The sequence below is a fragment of the Balaenoptera ricei genome, chromosome 5, assembly GCF_028023285.1.
Source record: "Balaenoptera ricei isolate mBalRic1 chromosome 5, mBalRic1.hap2, whole genome shotgun sequence".
Classification (NCBI taxonomy): domain Eukaryota; kingdom Metazoa; phylum Chordata; class Mammalia; order Artiodactyla; family Balaenopteridae; genus Balaenoptera; species Balaenoptera ricei.
In genome coordinates this window covers 101756550-101779502 of record NC_082643.1, presented here as the reverse complement: position 1 = coordinate 101779502, position 22953 = coordinate 101756550, and the positions used below count along the sequence as shown (strand labels likewise).

General features: G+C 39.9%; 1 long non-coding RNA gene across 1 annotated transcript in view; it reads left to right on the top strand.

The window, feature by feature from the left end:
• LOC132366581 (uncharacterized) overlaps positions 1-22570 on the top strand; it is a 52337-nt gene extending 29767 nt beyond the window's left edge. The window contains exon 3 of the long non-coding RNA XR_009503470.1: positions 22097-22570. This is a non-coding gene — a long non-coding RNA (uncharacterized LOC132366581). The remainder of the gene's footprint in view (positions 1-22096) is intronic.
• The last annotated feature ends 383 nt before the right edge of the window (positions 22571-22953 follow it).

Here is a 22953-nt window from a genome sequence, read left to right as displayed (position 1 = left end):
TGTGCGTACATGTGTTTACAAGCACATCCTCTGTGAGCAACTTTTGTTTGGCTGAACACAACTCTCTGAGTATCCTAACAGGATTATAGTGTTCCAACGAATAAAGAAATAGAGGCTTCCCACTTCCTAATGGGGTCACAAGACTCCTAGGCTACGGGTTCCCTTGTTCTGGTGGCACCTCTTCCATGACAAAATCCTGCTTCCAGCCTGAAGGGAAACATTTACAGGGTCATGGTAAAATTACCACAGAAAAGTTAAAACTCTAAAGTTAGTCATTTCAGAAAAGTCTTTTAACTAAACAGGGCAGCTTTGAAATTTAATGGAAACCTTGCAAGCTGTAATATAATGTGAAACACCTTTTTCCTTTTAGTAATTTCATGAAAAGTCGGGCATTTCTGTGGTGACTTTCATCTGAAGTGCCTCAAATGCCATGCTGCTTTTATAAATTATGCTGTCTCTGGGGCTTCCGTATCCTGCCCATATTTCTTCCCAATTTCTGAATCTTATGAAGGTTCAACCCCCTCTGGGGTCCAGGTTGAAGGGCTCTGTGCAGTACGGAATCTAGTTAAATGAGGTGTTTGAGGATTTTGAGAATTTCTCCTTCCTAATTTATATCACAAGGAAATATTTAGCACAGTGGAAAGAAATGTGGATTTGAAAGTAGCTGTGTGAATCTGGGCCTGAGTTTCCTCGACTGGAAAATGAAGCATTTGGACTTGTGACTTCTCTGAGGTAGTCTTCCGAGTCTAAACTTCCAGGAGTCTATGGTTTGTGATGACTTTTCTAAATTGCTTCAAAAGGTTGATCAGGAAGTTAACCATGCTTTTAGGGAGCCGTCTGTGAGTTGGCATTCTGCTCAGCTCTGCTGACAAAAATCTTCTATTGCATGAAGGATTTTCCTAGTAGCTGGCGTCCATTTTCTTCAGGCTTGTCAATGTCCGTAGCACAGCAGTGACCTTGCAAAAGGAAACAGCCACTTTGCATTCTTTCTGCCGGCATTCTTGCTCCCTAAAGGCTGTCCCAGAGATTATTGATGAGGGCTATGGCCCAATGTGATCCCTAATATCTGGATAGCTCTTTATACTTTTCACAATGAATTCATGAACATTCATTTATTTAATCCCCACAATAGTCTGGAGGCAAGACTGGCATTATTATTAATAACGTAGACTGGCATTATTATTCTCATTTGAGGAATGAGGGGTCCAAGGAACATTGAGCCGACATCACTTTAACAAGGTCACAGAAGAAATGAGTGGCAGAGGGAGGACTGGAATACAAATTTTCTGGCTTTTAGTTCAAGTTTTCTTTCACTCCATTGCATTTGAACTGAACTGTCCAGGTGGGGAAGAGAAAGACCTTAACACCTACACCTACTATGTGCTGGAAACTACGTTAGAGTGAACTCAAACCACCATCTATGTAATTTCAAAGACTAAATTCTTTCCATTACCTAATATTTCTTCCTTGACGACTGGAAACAAAATTTAAGTACCAAGTGCCATTATATGAAGTAGATCAAATTAGTTTGGTTTTATAAGCAGCTTGAACTCTCCTGATTGTGATGGGCTAGTGTGCTTAGGGATGCAAATAGCCCTGGGCTGGGTTCAGTTTCCTTGCTTTCCTCCAGGGAGATTCTATGGGAGATGAGTAGGGAGTGAGGGAAGCTGTACAGGTAACGTGTTATTTCTATGTGGGAGATCACACTAGAAGGTGTGAGAAGCCAGGAATGTCACTGCCCTCTCTCCTAAATGGCTGGTGTCATGTTCAGAGGTACAGTCTTCCCTTGGTATCTGGGGGATTGGTTCCAGGACCCCCTACAGATATCAAAACCAGCCGCTGCTCAAGTCCCTTATAAAAAAATTTCACTTGCATATAACCTATGTAATCCTCCTGAGATATTTGAATCTCCATATCTCACCACACTTAAAATCAGCCCTTCCTTTGGTCTGACTGCTTAGCAGCTTGGAACAAGAACTTTATGGTTCAAGCTAGTTTAAATTGGTTTTCTGCCATTTTTTAAAAATTAATTAATTAATTAATTTATTTTTGGCTGTGTTGGGTCTTCGTTTCTGTGCGAGGGCTTTCTCCAGTTGCGGCAAGCGGGGGCCACTCTTCATCACGGTGCGCGGGCCTCTCACTATTGCGGCCTCTCTTGTTGCGGAGCACAGGCTCCAGACGCGCAGGCTCAGTAATTGTGGCTCATGGGCCTAGTTGCTCCTCGGCATGTGGGATCTTCCCAGACCAGGGCTCGAGCCCGTGTCCCCTGCATTGGCAGGCAGATTCTCAACCACTGTGCCACCAGGGAAGCCCGGTTTTCTGTCATTTTTAACTGACAAAAATTCCTAACGAGTACTTGGAATGGCCAGAGGAGCTGAGAATTGGGTGTCTAAGGCATCATGTAGTGTAGGGGTCTCTGTGGAATGCAGTGAAGGTACATGACTAGCTTTGCCTAACTCAGAATGGGGGAAGATGCCCTCCTTACACCAGACTAGCATTGCTGTTTTCTGGAGGGAGATGCAGTCGAGGATCAGGACCTCCCCGCCGTCCACGCCCAGACCAGCTGTTCTCATAAATGCGTGTCTGTATTCCTAGGCAGGCACTTCCATTCCAAGGCACTTTTGTCCACTTTGACTCAGTACCTTTCTATCTCTACCCCCACCCCCCGTCCCTCTGGCCCACATGTCCATAGAGACGTAGGAGCCTTTTATTCAGGGCATCATTCCCATCTGTGCTGCATCCACCGGCCCTCGCCTGGTACCATTCTGTGGGGAAAAAATGGAGCACTGAGGAGCCAGCTTTTCTTTTTCGCCTCTTGCTTGCATTGTTGCAGTGAGTGAATAAAGGCTTGATTGCTGCTTTCAGTTTGGCTCCTAGTCCTAATTGACCACCTGGACACCTGGAAGCACAGAGCTTTAAATTCGTTCCTCTGGATTCTTCTAAACATTATTATGCATAATTATCCAGACTGGCCAGGAACATAGAAGCATGATGAGACTGGATCTCAAACTTCAATGCAGAATTTTCAACCCCAGCTGTCCATTTTAAAATACTGATGCTCAGGTCCTCTCCGAAACTGGTTATATCAGAATGTTTGTAAATGGAGCCAAAGCATGGTATTTTTAAAGCTCCAGGTGATTCTAATGTTAGCCAAGTTTATGAACACTGCTTTTATGGACATCCAAATCATTAATCGGGGAAATTAATAGCATAGGTTCATGAGCTCTCCTTAACCTACTGGAAGAGAATCATATAGGGGTGGATACTGGGAATGTGAGTCTAGGTGGTTTTGATGCAGGTGGTAACTACTTTGGGAATGGTTGAAAAATATTGGCCCAGCAGATGAGTGCATGTGTATGTGTGTATGTATATTTACGCTTGTGTGTGTGTGTGCGTGTGTCTGTGTGTATGTATGTATATGTACTTGCTTGTTGGAAGGAAGTGAGCAGGAAAAAAGAAAACAAAGAACCAAGAATCCAAAGAATAGCCTCAAAAGAACTGTATATTCATCCACCAATCCATCTATCCAGGTTGAGTGGCAATGTAGTGCAACAGTTAAGAGCATAGGATCTTATCAAAAACACCTGAATCCTGGCTATGCCAATCATTAGTTCTGTTTCCTTGGGCAAATTATGTAACCTCTCACAGCCTCAGTTTCTTCATCTAAGAAATGGAAACACAAATACTATCTTCTTGCAGTTTGTCATCACATTTAAATAAATAGTATTTGTAAAGTATTTACCATGGTGCCTAGAACTGCCCTGTCTGATATGGTAGTCACTATCCAAGTGTGGCTACTGAGCTCCTAAATGTGGGTAGTCTGAATTGAGATGTTCTGTAGATAGAAAACACACATTGGATTTTGAAGACTTAGAATGAAAAAAAAAAAGAGAGAATTAAAAATTCTTATTAAGAATTTTAAAATACTGAAATTATAATATTTTGGATATGTTGGGTTGAAATGATAATATTTTAGACATATCGGGTTAAAAAAATATATTATTGAAATAGTTTTACCCATTTCTTTTTACATTTTAAAATGTAGCTACCAAAATATTTAAAAATAACATGTATGGCTTTCATTATATTTCTGTTTAACAGTGTTGGCCTAGAACACAGTAAGCTCTCAGTGAATGTTAAGTGTGTAATTGTTATTGGTATTGTTTTATTTATTTAATTCAAAAGCAGCTAGTGAACACTTTTTGTGAGAGATATGAACATCAATCATTGATCAGATGGAGTGCATAGTGTCTAGTTAAGGCAAACAAAGTAATCGGGAGTGTGTGGGACTTGATTCCTTCTAGGACTCTGGGGTGTGTGTGATACAGTCCAATCAAAGCAAGATGAGATGCAGAATCATTCCTGGGACCTCACAAATTGTGGTGATTGCCTCAGACACCCCAAAGTATATACACTGTTTAATGACAAGAAAGTGTCTCAGAGAGGACGCTAGAATTGAAGAACTTCATAGCCCTGTCAAACTATTTGAAGAAACTTGATTTTAATACACATCATGTAGCCCATCATTCCTCTCCCTTTCCTCACATTACAAAGAAAGGAATCAATGCTTATTGGGGTAATGGTATTAATAGTATTCCTCCTTGCCCCAATTCATATCTACCTGGAACCTTAGAATATGGCTTTATTTGGAAATAGGGTCTTTGCAGATGTAATAAGTTAACATGAGGTCACATTGGATTAGCATGGGCTCTAATACAGTGACAGGTGTCCTTGCAAGAAGAGAAAACAGAGACATAGGCAAACACAGGGAGAATGCAAGTGAAGATGTGGGCAGAGATTGGAGACATGCAGCTGCAAGCCAAGGAAGGCCAAAGCTTACTGACAACCAACAGAAGCTGGAAGAAGCAAGGAAGGATTCTCCCCTAGAGCATTTGGAAGTAGCATGGCCCTGCTCACACCTTGATTTCAGACTTCTGGCCTCTAGAGCTGTGAGAGAATAAACTTCTGTTGTTATAAGCCACCTGTTTGTGGTGATTTGTTATGACTGCTCTAAGAAGCTAATACACTGAATATTACTTGAGCCAGGCTTGGTCTTCTTAACACTTTGTAAGACATAATAGCATTTTTTGGAGGACTCACTCCTGGGTGCTGGGAGAAGCTGATTCGGGGTGTATCATGCTGACAGTCTGAACAAAAGTACAGACTGGTGCTGGGAGAGACAAAGGTGTATCAAAACAATGTAGGGAGTTTCCAGAATGAGGAGGAAGGGGCAAGCTAAATGTCAAAGCCAGAAAACAGTGCCAAGGATCAATATAAAGTGAAGAGAAATGGATTAAAAACTGATTAAACAGTGGCAAGCAGAGAGTAAGATGGGTCAGGATAGAGAACTTAAGAAAAAGGCTGACATCACTTACATCAGTAAGGGGGCAGAGCCCCATTTCTGTGTTGGGCCAAGTGTGTATCAGGGCTATGGTCTTTAAGACAGAAACTTGAAGTCAGCATTCCTTCCACTGAGATATGGCTACATCTGGACACATGGGGATGTGACAGGAGTTATGTAAAACTGCAGAACAAGCATGGGGCATCTCTTTCTATAACTGTAATATAAAAGCAAACATGTGTTTAGGAGTATAACGTAAAATTTCTATGAATGTATAACCTAAAATATGAGACTTGGAAGCTTTTTTTGTGTGTATGGTAATAACTTCAGGCTATCTTTCGAGCTCCCCAGCTATACACAACCACTTCTGAGTGCTGCTATAAGCACCTCCACAGCTGGAAAGTTGAGATAGATATATATTCCTTTCAGTAATGTTACCCAAAAACTGGGTTCACTTCTTGGTTGGTGTCAAACCAATAGACACAACCAAGCCAAAGATAGGGAGAAGGAAAGACTTATTATTAGTTGGCAGCAAGTAAGGAGAACATCGGGGAATCTTTCCCAAAGCAGTGCCTCCTCAGCAGCAAAATTGGGGAATTTTTTTTTTTTTAATTAATTAATTAATTTTTGGCTGCTTTGGGTCTTCATTGCTGCATGCGGACTTTCTCTAGTTGCGGCAAACGGGGGCTACTCTTTGGTGCTGTGTGCGGGCTTATCGCGGTGGCTTCTCTTGTTGTGGAGCACGGGCTCTAGGCGTGCAGGCTTCAGTTGTTGTGGCGCATGGGCTTAGTTGCTCCGTGGCATGTGGGATCTTCCCAGACCACGGCTTGAACCAGTGTCCCCTGCATTGGCAGGCTGATTCTTAACTGCTGCGCTACCAGGGAAGCCCAAAATTGGGGAAGTTTTAAGCTAAGGGTACATGCGTATTCATGAAGAGGCTTGAGCAGAGGAGAATTCAGCATAAAACTGGGGCAGAGATGGAGAGAGTTCAAGCTTTAGTTGATTAAAGTCTGGAGGGTCGACATCACCATGTCCTCCACCTGGGTGGGGTCCTTAGTTCCTGCAGAACTCAGAGATGTATTATTATGTGTATCCCTTGAAGAGGAACTAGGACTCTGTTTTTATCACTGCATTGTTATTTATTTTTAACATCTTTATTGGAGTACAACTGCTTTACAATGGTGTGTTAGTTTGACTGCCTTTTCTCTGTTCCTGCATTCCTTTGTTCCCTTAAGATCATTGATTACGGAGACCTGTTCAAGGGCAAGCATTGTGTCCAGACTTAGATCACAAAATGGTTTAGGACAAAATGGGTTCTTTTATGTCAAGAAAGCTATTCCTCGTTCTCTTTCTCTGGGGACACCCTAACCTATCTTCTTATATCAGGTCTTCATATTATAGGCACACATTAAACATTTGTTAACTCTTTTATAATAACCAAAGTTGAAAAAAAAACAGTGATGCATTTTTTTGCACTAATTTTGAACTGTGCTTTGGTGCATGCTTTTATAAACAAACGAGAAAAGCATATATAAGGAGGGTAGTTTTAGGAGGGGTACGGAGGTGTACATAGTAAGGAATGCTTGAGGTTTCTCAAACTTGCAAACACACTGGGCACATCAAAGCAAAAAGTAGTTAAACCAAGTGTTAATCCACAATTTTTATCTTTATCTGCACAAGTCTTTCTAACTAAGAAATACTTGGGATTGAAACGACCTGAAAGTACAAGGGCTATCTTTTGTTGAGCCCTCCTGCTGCAAGTCAGGAGCCTATCTATATATTTTTTCTGCTACAAACTCATGTTCATATTACTCTTCTTTTAGTTGATTATGTAAAGGTGTGTGCAGTTTTAGTTTCTGGACCATCAAGGGGAAATGGCATTTTTTGAGGCCAATTTTCTGTGCAGAACCAGAGCTATTGCTTGTTCTTGATACGCCAACGAGAAGGTGAGGAACTCTGTGGAAAAACCTGGGAGTCATCCTAGATTCTTTCCTCTTCCTTCTAACATCTCATCAATTACCAAGTCCTGGAATCTAATTTGGCAGAGCTCTCAAATCCATTCACTTCTCTCCAAGCTAAGAGTGGAGTCTAATCCTCATGGGAATTGGGATAGGGATGGGGGGAAGTTAAAGATTCCAGAATTACCGTATAAAGTGAACATCAGTTACAGTTAAAGTCAACTTGGGAGAAAAAAATAGGGAAGGAACCCTTCAATTATGCTTAAATCATCTGACCTGGGCCCATTATAACTCAAAACCATAGAACAAACTATTATTTCTCTTGCTTTTCCAACTGGGCCATCTTTATCTGGACCAAAGTCTGTTTTTGACAGGAGGGAAGAATGACAAGGTAAATAAGGAAATCTCTCTTTTTAAAGTTTCACTTTCTTTCTGCTAAACACGACTGTAAGTGAAAGGATGTGATCGTCCCCCCTTACATTGGCAGAACTCTCATCAGTCTTCTTGGCAGGCCTTGCTAACCCAGTCCACCTAGATAAGGGCATTAGCCAAATAGGATTATACTGGCTGACTTTAGTTCTGCCACAAAGTGTTATTTGGGCCTGTGATATAAAAAAAAATCCAATGTTAATCCCAACTGGCCAGAATCACACAAACCAGAATGTGGGTTTTTTGAGGTGAAGCTGAATGGGATTATCGATAAAACACACCTTAGCCTCCTTTGCTTGCTCCCAAGGGCTAAGTCTGGATTTTCCCTCCTCTTTCCTTCAAAGAGTGGTTAACTGTGGGAATTTTTCCTGCTGATCTCATTTCTACCGCCTGGGACGGGTTTAAGTGAAAGTCAGTGGGCCCAGTGTTCCAGACAGGCCTCCTGGACAGAACCTGTTAAAGTACGGCTGCAGCCACAGAAGGAGTTCAAGGTGCAGTGGCTGGAGCATCTTCGGGGTGGACAGACCTGAATTCACATCCTGGTCTTGCTACAGAGCTGGACATCGCTGGGATAGTTACCAAACTCTTCTGCCCCTTGTTCTTCTCATCTGTGAAATGCGGATGTTCATAAGGTTGTTGGGAGGATTACATAGGCAGCTCCTGAAGGGTTAAAAAGGGAGCTTCTTCCTCTTCTCTGGTCAGTTACAGTGGGAGGATGTTCCTGGAGGTTTCTAGAGGAGAGTGGAGTCACCCTGTGTATTACACCCATAGAAGTCACATGAGGGCAGAAAGGACTTTGAAAGTGGCTTTACTTGTGCACTCTTTAATTAAAAGATCATTTTCCTGCCTTTTCTCATACACCGTCGCCCTCAGCTAATTGTGCAGCTTTATAGGCTGTTAGACTCTGGGCTCAATTCATAGTGGAAAGTCACTATCAGTGACCACAAAGTTATACATGGATATCTGCCTGGCTGTCCTGCCTGGGATAGAGAAAGGATATTTATTTTTCTAACTCCTGATTGAAATAGCATTTTTCAAGCACTTTCTAGCTTGTGGTCACCTGTAATAACAGCAGGATAAACTGAAGAGGGAAACCTGTCTTCTTTCTCCTTCTAAGGTAGCCACCCTTTACTATAACCATTCATCCCACATTAGAAGTTCTAGCTCTCTCCGGGGGCAAATAGTTTTACCTTGGAAGCCAACCTGGTCCGCTGGATGTGGGTGCCTATGATGATTTGAGAAGGTGCCTGAGCTCACCTCTGCACTCCGCAGACAGAGCCATGATTCAGGGATGATATCTTCTGTGGGCCTGGAGGGAGGAGTTGTGTCACATGTTTCCCATATCTTATCCACCCTGTAGCTTTTATCACGGTGCCTAGTTCCTCTCTCCACCTTTTGCCTTCTTATAGGATATTGACAGAGCATGGGAAGGAAATGCAGGAAATGGTGCCATATGATAACCATTCTCATCTTTGCATACTGTCAGCATTTTGTTCATATTTTAACTAGTGCCCTCACTTAATGTGTAGTCATGATTTGTCTTTTGTCATTGTGTATGTCTCCTTTCATTTCCACTCTGCAAATGTCTTGAGGTTAGGGATCATTATTCCTCATTCTTATACTATCCTCCACCTCGTGTCTCCCAATCCAGAACCTGGTACAATGCCTGACACATAATAGTCATTGTTTTATTGCCCAGTGCAACTTTTAAATTCTATTCTCTTAAATCATCCACACTGCCAACAAAAATATCTTTCTAAAATATAAATATAATCTTGTCCCATTTCTACTTAAAACCCTCAATGACTCCCAGGTGGTTAAAGGATGAAGTTCAAGTTCTAAATCCTTTATTTTGGAAAAACAAATTTTTCAAGACATTTTTCTCACCTAGTTTGCTGACTCACCAGCCACTGCTGTCTCATAAACATCATCTGACTTTGTACTTTTCAGCCTTTACATCTGTAGGTTATTGAGTCCAGAATGCCTGCTCTCCATTGCCCACCCAGTGGACTGCTCTTCTTCCTTTAGAATTCCATGTCTTAAAGGGAGGTGATATAGTATAGTGGTTAAAAATGTAGGTTAGGCATTGGGCTGCTTGGGTTCAAATCCTGACTCTAGTTGTGTGACCTTGTGCAAGTTACTTAAGTTTTCCCAGTGTGAGTTTTCTTATCTGTAAAATGTGGGAGTAGTAATGTGTTTGGCGGGAGAAATCAATGAGCTAATCTATATGAAGTATTTTGCATCCTACCTGGCACATTGTGACTATTCAGTTAAATTGATCTACTTTCTTAACTGGGATTCAGAACCAAGCTCACAGTCTATTGAGGGAAACAGACAAGATTGCAATATAGTGTAATAAGGATTGTATTCATGGTGTGAAGCGGATGCAAAGACAGGAATTCTGTGCACCAGAAAAGGGAAAGCGGATACTTCTGAGAGGAGGGGGTGTCTGAGGAAATACTTCTGAGAGGAGGGGATGCTTGAGCTGGGTTCCAAAGGGTGGGTGAGAAGTGTGGCACAGTGATGGGGATGCAGTGATGTGTGGAACTGGGGCTCATGGACATTATCTGGCCACATGCAGGTATGTCAGGGCGAGAATCAACTACCCAAATGTGAGTGTCCTGGACATGAGTGTTTTTGGTTGCTTTTGTATGCAGTAGACCAGCTGCACTCCAGGTACCTTGCCCCTTTCTCACATGCAGAAGAAACTTGGGAGGAAGATGGATCAGGCAGCAAAAGCTTTCTTCCTGGTGGAAGAGCAGATAAGCCAGAGTGTGGAAGCATCCCAGGGAAGCCTCTCAATCTCTCTCCTACTCTTGATAAATAGAATAAACAGGTTTTGATAAGCAGCCTTTATCCCCTTCTTCATGGAGAGAGGGGTGGATGGCCCTCCATGAGGGAAGAGCAGACATGTCACCTTTAACATCCCAAGGTAGACCAGTAGCCTGAGGGCTGTGATGACAGCTCAAGTTCCATAGCTGCCTTTGGCATGCATGAAGCAAAACCAACTCTTCATCCCTCTTTCCCTGTCTAAGAGCATCCTCTATGGTTAGTCAAAATCATTTCCTCCCCTCAATGAAAAAAGAGGAAAAGCATTTTTTGTTGTACGTAGAAGAGTCCAAAAGGAGCAGTCCTCATGGGATTTTTTTCACTAAGGCTCATTTTAATTACATAGGCGTTTGATAGACAGCAGAGTGTATGTGGGGTGAAGTGGAGAGAGAAAGAAGAGGGCATGGCATGAAGAAAAGTGTGGCACTATGATATGTTAAAGCTTAGAAGAGACTATATAAATTATTTTTTTCTATAAAATTGTAATTGGACATAAATATCACTTTGTAAAATTCAGGGAAAAAGATCAAGTCTAACATGTGAAAAGGCAATGTGACTATGATAGAAGATGTTAGTCTGTGAAGCTTAATTTCAACTGAAAGAAATGTAAGAGAAAATAATAAGAAATGTACGCATTAGTAATTGCCCTGTGGCTGATTGGAACGCTGAGTAAAAGATGGATAGAGGGATAAGTATCCCATAATATGGATATTTAAATGAATTTGTTGAAAAGCATACATTCCTTTTACATTCCTTGGATAGGCTTTTTAAGGATTTTTTTCTTTAGCAGTTGGATTCAAAAGAGAGGCAACATATGAAAATGTTATTAACTATGTGGTTAGGATTCTTGGGATCTGTGTGCAAACATTTGATAGGTGCTGGGTAATCCCTCAAAAGTAGAAGTTGCCATTATCACTAGCTGTTATGTGGGTGTCTGAAATGAGGTGATTGTCAATCCTTTGGAGAAAGAAATAAGAGTTTATGAAATATATCTTTGCTGCATGGAGCACATATACACACATATATATGTGTATATATACACATATATATATGTTGTTTTGATTAAACATTAACATTGTATCTTTCATAAGAATGAGTAGATGATATGTTTGTAGAGATACTTATCGAGAGTCTATGAATAGGTTTTATGGAGTTTAAGAACATTCTAAAATTTTGTTGAAAGTGTATGTGTGTGTTCATGTGTGTGCCCACATGTGTGTGTCTGTGATCTGTCTCATTCTGCAAATGGACATGAATATTAGACTGCTTTGCTTTCTATTTAATACCTAAGTTACCTGTGAAATTTTATAGTCCTCTTTCATTAAAGAATTGAGGTCTAAAATTTAAGTGACTTAACATTATTATTATGCCTGAGGCTTGAAACCAGCTTTTCTGACCTCGAATTTTTTGGGGTTTCTGCTAAGTTATGCTGATCCTGTTTGGGAACTTAAGCATTCAACATGGCACAGGTAAATTCAGTTGGTTCTGGAGAATATTAACCCTTTCTGAATTCCCTTTTTGTTATAATCAAGAGCTTGAAAGAAGAAGACATTCTCTCCTAAGTGTCACCTACTGGAATTCTTAATAATGACCAATGTCTCTCTTTTTTTCCCCATTCTAGATGCCCACATGGAAATTTAAAAATCAGTCTGTAGTCCATATTATGTCTCCAGATTGAGACATCATATCATGAGGGCAGAGTAACTAGGTCTTTAGCTGTGTGCTTTTGTTTTCATTAGACACTTCAATGTCATGGGAATATAGCCAAAACTTTGTCTTGTTTTGTTCTGTGATCAGGCTGAGGATCAATGCTTCTTGTACATGATGTTTATCTGTCAAGGCCCGTGACTGCTGGTTACTTGATTCCTTGTTATGAGTTTGAATTTCTAACCAATTTTCTCAGCTTTGCTCACCTTGCTCAGCCATGAGAATTACTTTCCAATGCTAGTCAACATTCTACCATTTAAAATTAGTTTGGATTTCTTGGTTCTCTTTTTTTCACCTAAAACATTACCTTTCTATTATTTAAAAATAACTTGATAAATGAACAGGATGAAACATTTAAACAGTGCAAATGGTACAGAATGCTAAAAGTTACAATGAGACGTTTTCAAATTTGAGAAGTGCAGTTCCCCCCACCCCCCATCCTGCACTGAAGAGAGGTCAGCACTAATATTGATTTTGTATTTATCCAGAAACTTCTTGTGTGAATTCATACAAAAACACATACATACAACTTGAAACAAACTTGAGGCAGAATGGTTCTGTACTTTTTTTTTTTTTTCAGTTAAAACTATTTTGGAGCTATCAGCACAATGATCTAACTTACATTTTTAAAGGGAGAGCTGGCTGGTATTCTATCATATTAGTGTGGCATACTTTAATTAGCCTCACAGATTTAGTTGTTTTACTCTTTTTCTTCCTTAGCCAATGCAAACCATGCTACAGTGAATGTCCTTCTACATACATTTTCACACACAGGGGCATGGATATCGGTAAGATATCTATCTGTAGGTTATATTTCCAGAAGTGGAGTCGCTGGGTCAAAGTATCTGTACACATTGCTTCATTTCACAATACTTATTTCTATGTTTACCCAATAGTATAATTAACTGTTTAAAATTTTTTTAGACATAGCTATGAGTATACATATTTTGTTAAGGTTAAAAGCAGAAACAAAACAAAAAAAACCCAAAACAATTAAAATACCCTAGTCATTAAATTGACTTCTTTTAAATACCACATGAAGAAAATTTTCTTTCAGCTCTGAAACTCTTCCAGGATTTTTTGTTGCATCTGGATTGTTATTGTCTGCTCTAATCTGAATTTGACTGATAAGAGTGTAAGAATCAGATTGCTTTTTGGAAATTTCTGTCCCCTTTGAGTACTCTGTGCCCATGGGATGCCTTAAATTTTCTCTTGGTTGATTTCTTGGTCCATACTTGGCCTTCCTACCTTGCAGCCACTTAGATTTTCTCTTTATATATAGACATGTAGCATCTTGTTTTATAGGACAAACTCATTATTTGATCAACACTTTGAAAAGCTACAGTAACTTCATGTCCTCCTCAGTTACATGTAGCATCCCATGTTCTTATATATGAAGTTGAGGATCTACCCTGGGTCCCGAGATTTGTCTTAATCCTGGCAAATCCAATATTACAGAGTAGGTGACAATATCAACAAAATCTCCTTTATCTGTCTTTATATTTCACCCACACCCACCCGGATCCCATACCCTCTGATCCAGTCCTGTACATACTCACCCAGAAGCTGCCCTTACATGTTGACCAGGTCCTGCAGCTCCTTCAGAGTATAATCTCTTTCCTCCCTCAGCAGGCTAAGCACTTTCCTGGCTGAATGATATTGTGATTTGACCTTAGTTATTGGTCTGGTGGCTGGGTGGGGAGATGGAGGCACACCTGGGATTGGGGAGTGGGCTCAAGTTATCTTGCAATGCAGAGACCTCTGCATCATATTTAAGCAAGGGGAGGAGAACTAGGATTTAACATGGAGGAATGGGCCACTTCTCCAAGTCCACAGGTGTCAGGAGAACATGCAGATTGAAGATTTCTGAGGGCATTGACACCAAGGTCTCCGTCCTGCACATTGGAGTCCCACTCCTTTCTAATCAGAGCTCTGACATAGCAGAGGAGACGTGCGAGGGTTGAGAATTCAAACTTCTCTGAGCTCCATTTCCCCTCTACTTACATCCTGGGTCTGATCCTTAGTTTTTTCTGTCCTTTGGCTGCAGAAGATGAAGAATCTGTATGCTGCCAAGGAGGATCTCTGGGTTTTGCACATTGCCTTAAATTTGTTTTTGTTTGTTTGTTTGTTTTTGTTCTTGTTTTGATAGGTAAGAAGTGGATTTATTTAGAGAGAAATACATGCCACAGACAGAGTGTGGGCCATCTCAAAAGGCGAGAGGCCCCAAAATGTGGTGTGGTTAGTTTTTGTGGGCTGGGTAATTCCATAGGCTAATGAGTGGAAGGATTATTCCAACTATTTGGGGAAGGGGCAGAGATTTCCAGGAATTGGGTCACTGCCCACTCTTTAGCCTTTTATGGTTAGCCTCAGGACTATCATGGCACCTGTGGGTGTGTCATTTAGATGGTAATGTATTACAGTGTGCATATAATGAGGCTCAAGGTCCACTGGAAGTCGAATCTTCTGTCATCTTGGACCTAGTTGGTTCTAACCAGTTTTTGTCATGTCTTATGGCTATATCATTCTTTTAAAGGTTGTGCTCTGCCTCCTTCCCTCGTGCTTCATTCCCCCACAGAGATTTTACTCCCATATTCTTATGGGAAGCAGAGGGGAGATGGTCCACCTTCTGTAACTACTTCAAGGCTGGGTAGGGGCATTGACCCTGCCTGTCAGGAAGTAAAAATCGCTCCATTCCTGATCTAGGGGCCCCAGGGGCAGGATCACTCCTTGTTTTAAGTCAGTATGGGCTGGAATCCTCACATAGTCATCATCTTGATGTGGAACTCCCTAAATTTGTGATTGAGCATCTTCAACCCTTCTCTAATGCATCCCCCAGCAAAAGTCATCCACTTCCACAGTCCTTGTAATTATTGCTTTTCCCAAACATTTGCAACACTTGACATATTGCCCCTGCTAGTTCCACCAATATTCACCAATATTCTGTCTCTGTTCTCTACAGGTGAAAATTGTAACAACTGTCTAGGGCTATTAGTATTTCATCTACCACTTGCGATGGAGCCCTCATCACCTCACCAGCAGGCAGGTGATCCAGCTCCAAAGTCCCACTTTAAAATCTGTTCCTTAGACCACTCCTAGCACTGTCCTAGTTTGTGTTCCCTGGGAAACATCCTGAGATAAAGATTTATGTATAGGGAGTACTTTTACAACAACAACGGAGAGGGAGTGAGGTCAGAGGGGAAAGATAGTGCATTTGCAGTAGAGATCTCAGATGATTTCATAGGGAGTTTTGGAGCTGGGATGGCCCTTCAGAATTGTTACAAATCTAGGTGGCAGCTGGGTCTGTATCCTCCATATCTCCTAGTCACTGGATGTGGGCTATCCCTGAGGAAGAATTGTAACATGGCATGAGGCAGCTCATCTATGCCAAAGGTCATGGGAAAGAACTCAGCTGTGAACCATCAGCAGCTAGTACTCCCAATAGTTGGAGAGTTGTATCAGATGAGATGCTACATAGAAGAGTGTTTATGGCAAATGCTAACAGCTATAAAAGGGGAAATCAACAGTAACACAATAATAGTAGGGGACTTTAACACCCCATTTTCACCAATGGACAGATCATCTAAAATGAAAATAAATAAGGAAACACAGGCTTTAAATGACACATTAAACAAGATGGACTTAATTGATATTTATAGGACATTCCATCAAAAACAACAGAATACACTTTCTAAAGTGTTCATGGAACATTCTCCAGGATAGATCATATGTTGGGTCACAAATCAAGCCTTGGTAAATTCAAGAAAGTTGAAATCGTATCAAGTATCATTTCTGACCACAATGCTATGAGACTAGATATCAATTACAGGAAAAAATCTGTAAAAAATACAAATACATGGAGACTAAACAATACACTACTAAGTAACCAAGAGATCACTGAAGAAATCAAAGAAGAAGTCAAAACATACCTAGAAACAAATGGCAATGAAAACACAGCAACCCAAAACCTATGGGATGCAACAAAAGCAGTTCTAAGAAGGAAGTTTATAGCAATACAATCCTACCTCAAGAAACAAGAAACATCTCAAATAAACAACCTAACCTTACACCTAAAGCAATTAGAGAAAGAAGAACAAAAAACCCCAAAAGTTAGCAGAAAGAAAGAAATCATAAAGATCAGATCAGAAATAAATGAAAAAGAAATGAAGGAAACCATAACAAAGATCAATAAAACTAAAAGCTGGTTCTTTGAAAAGATAAACAAAATTGATAAACCATTAGCCAGACTCATCAAGAAAAAAAGGGAGAATTCAAATCAACAGAATTTGAAATGAAAAAAAAAAAAAACAGAATTAGAAATGAAAAAGGAGAAGTAACAACTGACACTGAAGAAATACAAAGGATCATGAGAGATTACAACAAGCAACTATATGCCAATAAAATGGACAAGCTGGAAGAAATGGACAAATTCTTAGAAAACCACAGTCTTCCAAAACTGAAGCAGGAAGAAATAGAAAATATGAACAGACTAATCACAAGCACTGAAATCGAACCTGTGATTAAAAATGTTCCAACAAACAAAAGCCCAGGACCAGATGGCTTCACAGGTGAATTCTATCAAACATTTAGAGAAGAGCTAACACCTAACCTTCTCAAACTCTTCCAAAGTATAGCAGATGGAGGAATACTCCCAAACTCATTCTACAAGGCCACCATCACCCTGATACCAAAACCAGACAAATATGTCACAAAAAAAGAAAACTACAGACCAATATCACTGATGAACATAGATGCAAAAATCCTCAACAAAATGCTAGCGAACAGAACACAACAGCACATTAAAAGGATCATTCACCATGATCAAGTGAGGTTTATCCCAGGAATGAAAGGATGCTTCAATATGCAAATCAATCAATGTGATAAACCATATTAACAAACTGAAGTGTAAAAACCATATGATAATCTCAATGGATGCAGAAAAATCTTTCAACAAAATTCAACATCCATTTATGATAAAAAATCTCCAGAAAGTGGGCATAGGGAACCTAACTCAACATAATAAAGGCCTCATATGACAAACCCACAGCCAGCATCATTCTCAAAGCTGAAAAACTGAAACCATTTCCTCTAAGATCAGGAACAAGATAAGGTTGTCCACTCTCACCACTATTATTCAACATAGTTTTGGAAGTTTTAACCACAGCAATCAGAGAGGAAAAAGCAATAAAAGAAATCCAAATCAGAAAATAAGTAAAACTCTCACTGTTTGCAGATGACCTGATACTATACATAGAGAATCCAAACGATGCTACCAGAAAACTACTAGAATTAATCAATGAATTTGGTAAATTATCAGGATACAAAATTAATGCACAGAAATCTTTTGCATTCCTATACACTAATGATGAAAAATCTGAAAGAGAAAGTAAGAAACACTCCCATTTGCCATTGCAACAAAAAGAGTAAAATACCTAGGAATAAACGTACCTAAGGAGACAAAAGACCTGTATGCAGAAAACTATAAGACACTGATGAAAGAAATTAAAGATGATACAAACAGATAGAGAGATATACCATGTTCTTGGATTGGAAGATTCAACATTGTGAAAATGACTATACTATCAAAAGCAATCTACAGATTCAATGCAATCCCTATCAAACTACCAATGGCATTTTTCACAGACCTAGAGCAAAAAATCTCACAATTTGTATGGAAACACAAAAGACCCGAGTAGCCAAAGCAATATTGAGAAAGAAAAACGGAGCTGAAGGGATCAGGCTCCCTGACTTCAAACTATACTACAAAGCTACAGTAATCAAGACAGTTTGGTACTGGCACCAAAACAGAAATATAGATCAATGGAACAGGATAGAAAGCCCAGAGATAAACCCGTGCACCTATGGTCACCTTATCTTGGATAAAGGAGGCAAGAATATACAGTGGAGAAAAGACAGCCTTTTCAATAAGTGGTGCAGGGAGAACTGGACAGCTACATGTAAAAGAATGAAATTAGAACACTCCCTAACACCATACACAAAAATAAACTCAAAATGGATTAAAGACCTAAATGTAAGGCCAGACACTATTAAACTCTTAGAGGAAAAGATAGGCAGAACACTCTATGACATAAATCACAGAAAGATCCTTTTTGACCCACCTCCTAGAGAAATGGAAATAAAAACAAAAATAAACAACTGAGACCTAATGAAACTTAAAAGCTTTTGCACAGCAAAGGAAACCATAAACAAGATGAAAAGAAAATGCTCAGAATGGGAGAAAATATTTGCAAATGAAGCAACTGACAAAGGATTAATCTGCAAAATATGCAAGCAGCTCATGCAGCTCAATATCAAAAAAACAACCCAATCCAAAAATGGACAGAAGACCTAAATAGACATTTCTCCAAAGAAGATATACAGATTGCCAACAAACACATGAAAGGATGCTCAACATCATTAAACATTAGAGAAATGCAAATCAAAACTACAATGAGGTATCACCTCACACCAGTCAGAATGGCCATCATCAAAAAATCTACAAACAATAAATGCTGGAGAGAGTGAGGAGAAAAGGGAACCCTTTTGCAATGTTGGTGGGAATGTAAATTGATATAGGCAATATGGAGAAGAGTATGGAGGTTTGTTTAAAAACTAAAAATAGAACTACCCTATGACCCAGCAATCCCACTACTGGGCATATACCCTGAGAAAACCATAATTCAAAAAGCTACTTGTACCACAGTGTTCATTGCAGCATTATTACAACAGCCAGGGCATGGAAGCAACCTAAGTGTCCATCGACAGATGAATGGATAAAGAAGATGTGGCACGTATATACAATGGCATATTACTCAGCCATAAAAAGAAACAAAGTTGAGTTATTTGTAGTGAGGTGGATGGACTTGGAGTCTGTCATACAGAGTGAAGTAAGTCAGAAAGAGAAAAACAAATGCCGTATGCTAACACATATATATGGAATCTAAAAAAAAAAAAAAAAAAGGTTCTGATGACCCTAGGGGCAGGACAGGAATAAAGACGCAGAGGTAGAGAATGGACTTGAGGACACGGGGAGGGGGAAGGGTAAGCTGGGACGAAGTGAGAGGGTAGCATTCATATACATACACTACCAAATGTAAAATAGCTAGCTAAGTGGGAAGCAGCTGCATAGCACAGGGAGATCAACTTGGTGCTTTGTGACCACTTAGAGGGGTGGGATAGGGATGGGGGGAGGGAGGCACAAGAGGGAGGAGATATGGTGATATATGTATACATATAGCTGATTCAGTTTGTTGTACAGCAGAGGCTAAAACAACATTGTAGCACGATTATACTCCAATAAAGATGTTAAAAATAAAAGTGTTTATGAACAGTTTCATTTCACAAAAGCTAAATCATATAGTAGAAAGATATTGTAGAAAGAGCAAGGGTTTTGACATTAGACCAACTCTGTTATTTTCAGTTTGTTCTTTATGCTTTCTGAGCCTTGGTTTTCCCTTCTGTACAATGGGGATAAATATATTCTTGCTTGTAGGAATGTTTTCAAAGACAATTGGGTCGTTGGTTACAACAGTGTTTTATACACTGGGCAGCCCTCTTCCAAGGTAAAGACTTATACTCTTATTCATCCCAGATTTGCTCACTCAGTTAGTTCTTATCCTCATTATTCTTTGGTGTCCTACATACATGACTTGCAATAACAATGATGAGCTTGAAAAGGATACAGATTTGATTTGATTTAAAAGGTTAAATAATTTACTATTTCTTTGCTTTTTGGAAATGACATGAAGGAGCCCATCCAACAAGATGATGAGGGTTAGCTATTCTGGAATAAAAATTTCAGCTAACTGGTTTGATCACATCTGAATACTGAGTCTTGACTTTCCCTAAAACATCCCATGGTCAGTATCTGTCTCTCCAAGTAAAAGTCAATGGCAATCTTCTGCAAGTGGAAGATCCAATTGCATCTCTAGAATGAAATCAATACAATCACTGCAAGTAAACCATGTCTGACCTTATCCTTTTTAAGAAGGAAAAAAATCAAGAGGGCATGAAAAGTGTCAGCATTTTTGGTTTTGAAAGGTGATAAAGGGGGAACAGTTCATGTTGTGCTCATCTATCATTGGACTTCAGTAAGATCATTAAGTTTCAAACTAGAGATAAAGAGGTAGCAATTTATTCAGTTCTGCTGTTGGAAAGCCTAGCACCAATTCAGCTCAATTCAGTTCAATTCAATTCAGTTCAGCAAGCATTCATTAAGTATCAACATTGTGTATGATTTTATGCTAGCTGCAAAAAAAAAAAACCCAAAAAACAAAAAAACAAAAAATCTCTGGCTGTTAATTCTGTTATTTTATGTCAGAATCTTCTAGGTGCTGGGAATAAGCATGTAGAGAAAGAAATCTATGCAGACATAGCAAATCTATTGTGATAAATGCTAGAGGATATGAATAAAATACTGTAGTGGAAAACGTGAGCTATGCATTCATAGAAAAATCAGGTGATTTCTGAGTTGAGACTTGCAGGATGAGGGGGAAGGATTTAGTTTAGTTCATTTTGACAATTATTTATTGAGGTATAAACTATGTGCTGGACCCTAGCATGGGCACTGGTATTGGGGAGGCAAGTAAAGCATCATAGCTGTTCTCAGGAAGATCACAAACGTGTTACAGCAAGTGGAGGCAATTGTCTGAAAGAGCTTGTAACCTGGTAGAAGAGACGAATGAGTTTATAAGGAAAGGGCTCATTTGCAAACTTTTCAACATATCTGCTTTCCAAGAGAATCTTTGGTCTGGTTACAGTTGTTATGTTTTGCCTTCATAACAGCAGTAACATTCTTAGAAAAATGCCAGGAAACTGGAAACAAGTAAGAACATGTGAAAAGATATGGTGACCAAGAAATTTCCAGCATGTTTATGAATTACAGTGCATATATACAATGGAATACAACACAACTGTTCAAAATTGTGCAAAGAAATATGTTATAAAATGGGAAGTTATTTTTGTTATATAGTGGAGTTAAAAATGCAGGTAATAGTACAATACTACAATGTGATTCCACTCCTGTAAATTTTTATTTTGCATTCACAGGAAAAAATATGAGAAGATGCCTTAAAATGTTAATGGTGGTTCTCTTTCAATGGAGGAATTATGAAGAGGGGCTATGAATTGTTCCCTTCTCTTCTCTCCTCTCCTCTCCTCTCTTCCCCTCTTCTCTTTTTCTCTCTCTCTCCCTCTTCATCCCTCTTTCATTTTCCCCTCCTCCCCCCTTTATTCTCCTCCTCCTTCTCCTCCTTCTTTACCTCCTTCTCCTCCACCACCTTCTTCTTCTTTTTCTTCTCCTTCCCCTTCCTCTTCTTCCCCTTCTTCTCCTTCTCCTGCTCCTCCCCCTCCCCCCTCCCCTTCTCCTCTCCCTCCTCCTCCTCCTTCCCCTTCTTCTTCTCCTCCTTCTCCTTCTCTTTCTCCTTCTCCCCCTCCTCCTCCTTCTTCTTTTTCTTCTTCTTCTTCTTGTTCTTGTTCTTGTTCTTGTTCTTCTTCTTCTCCTCCCCCCCTCCTCCTTCTCCTTCTCCTTCTTCTTCTTCTTCCTCTATTTTCCTCATGTGTATTCCCATTTGTTTTCTGCAACTAATCTAAATTACTTCAGGAATTAAAAAAAAAATCCAAGAAGAAGTAATTAAAAAGAAAAACAAAACTCCTTTAAGCCAAAGAATCACTTCAACAGTTCTGACAATTCTCCTTTCATGGCATTTGTTCCTCAGGAGAAGCCAATACTTTTGGAAGGGCAGGTATCATTAGTATTATTGTTGTTATTGTTATTCTATTTCCTTGGACTGGTAATATTTTGAGGTTTTAACTGGTGTATTTTCTTCATTCCCAGATCATTAGACACAAATAATCTGCAGAACTAGAAACAAAGGCTACAAACTCTTGCCACAGAAAAGATGTAGAGGCACTTTTTTACAGGACAAATTTTCCTATTGGCAGAGATCATGGAAAAAAAAAGTGGTCCCAGGCTGGGGAAGAGACAGGAAAGCATGAGAGAGAGGAATGGAAAGCCTCCGTCTGGGACCCTGGACCTGCAAGGAAGGACCACCAAGTGCTAGCCATCCACTCATCGTCCATCGATCTTCTAGTCTTGAGTGATGCTCATCTAAGCCTGAGATTCTGCTCATCTCCCCTGAATCTGTGTGGACCCTGCCTTCCTCTTAGCCTCAGCAACCCACTGTTGAATTCCCATTTTATTGACAGAGGAGTGGAGATTTCAGGAGGCTGAGCATTGCCTAGAAATTACCAGCAAGGTTGAAGCTAGAACTTAAGCCTCATGAATCCCTGTTGAAAACTCTTTCCAGTACCCCATAATATTGCCTAAAATCTGATTTGTGGATCATAGTTATTCAAAGTCAACACTTCTGTCCCTCATTGTTCCTTGGGCAATTACTTCTTCTGTGATGAGGAATAAACAAGATGGTGACAGGCTCCTGAAGTTGTTTTGTCATTTCTAACCTGGTCTTCCACTCCTGCAGCTAAAGACAGGGTTATTTCTGGTGAAATCCTTGCTGTAAAGTACACCAATCAATTTTCCTTACAAATGGTTTCTAATATGTAATTATATAATCAAGCATGCTCATAAACAAGCCAGGCCTTGACATAGAGTGATGGGGTGCAGTAATATTTTAAATAAAAGATGATCGCACAGCCATTTATTTTGTAGTCCAATTTTCAGGGTTGGGAACT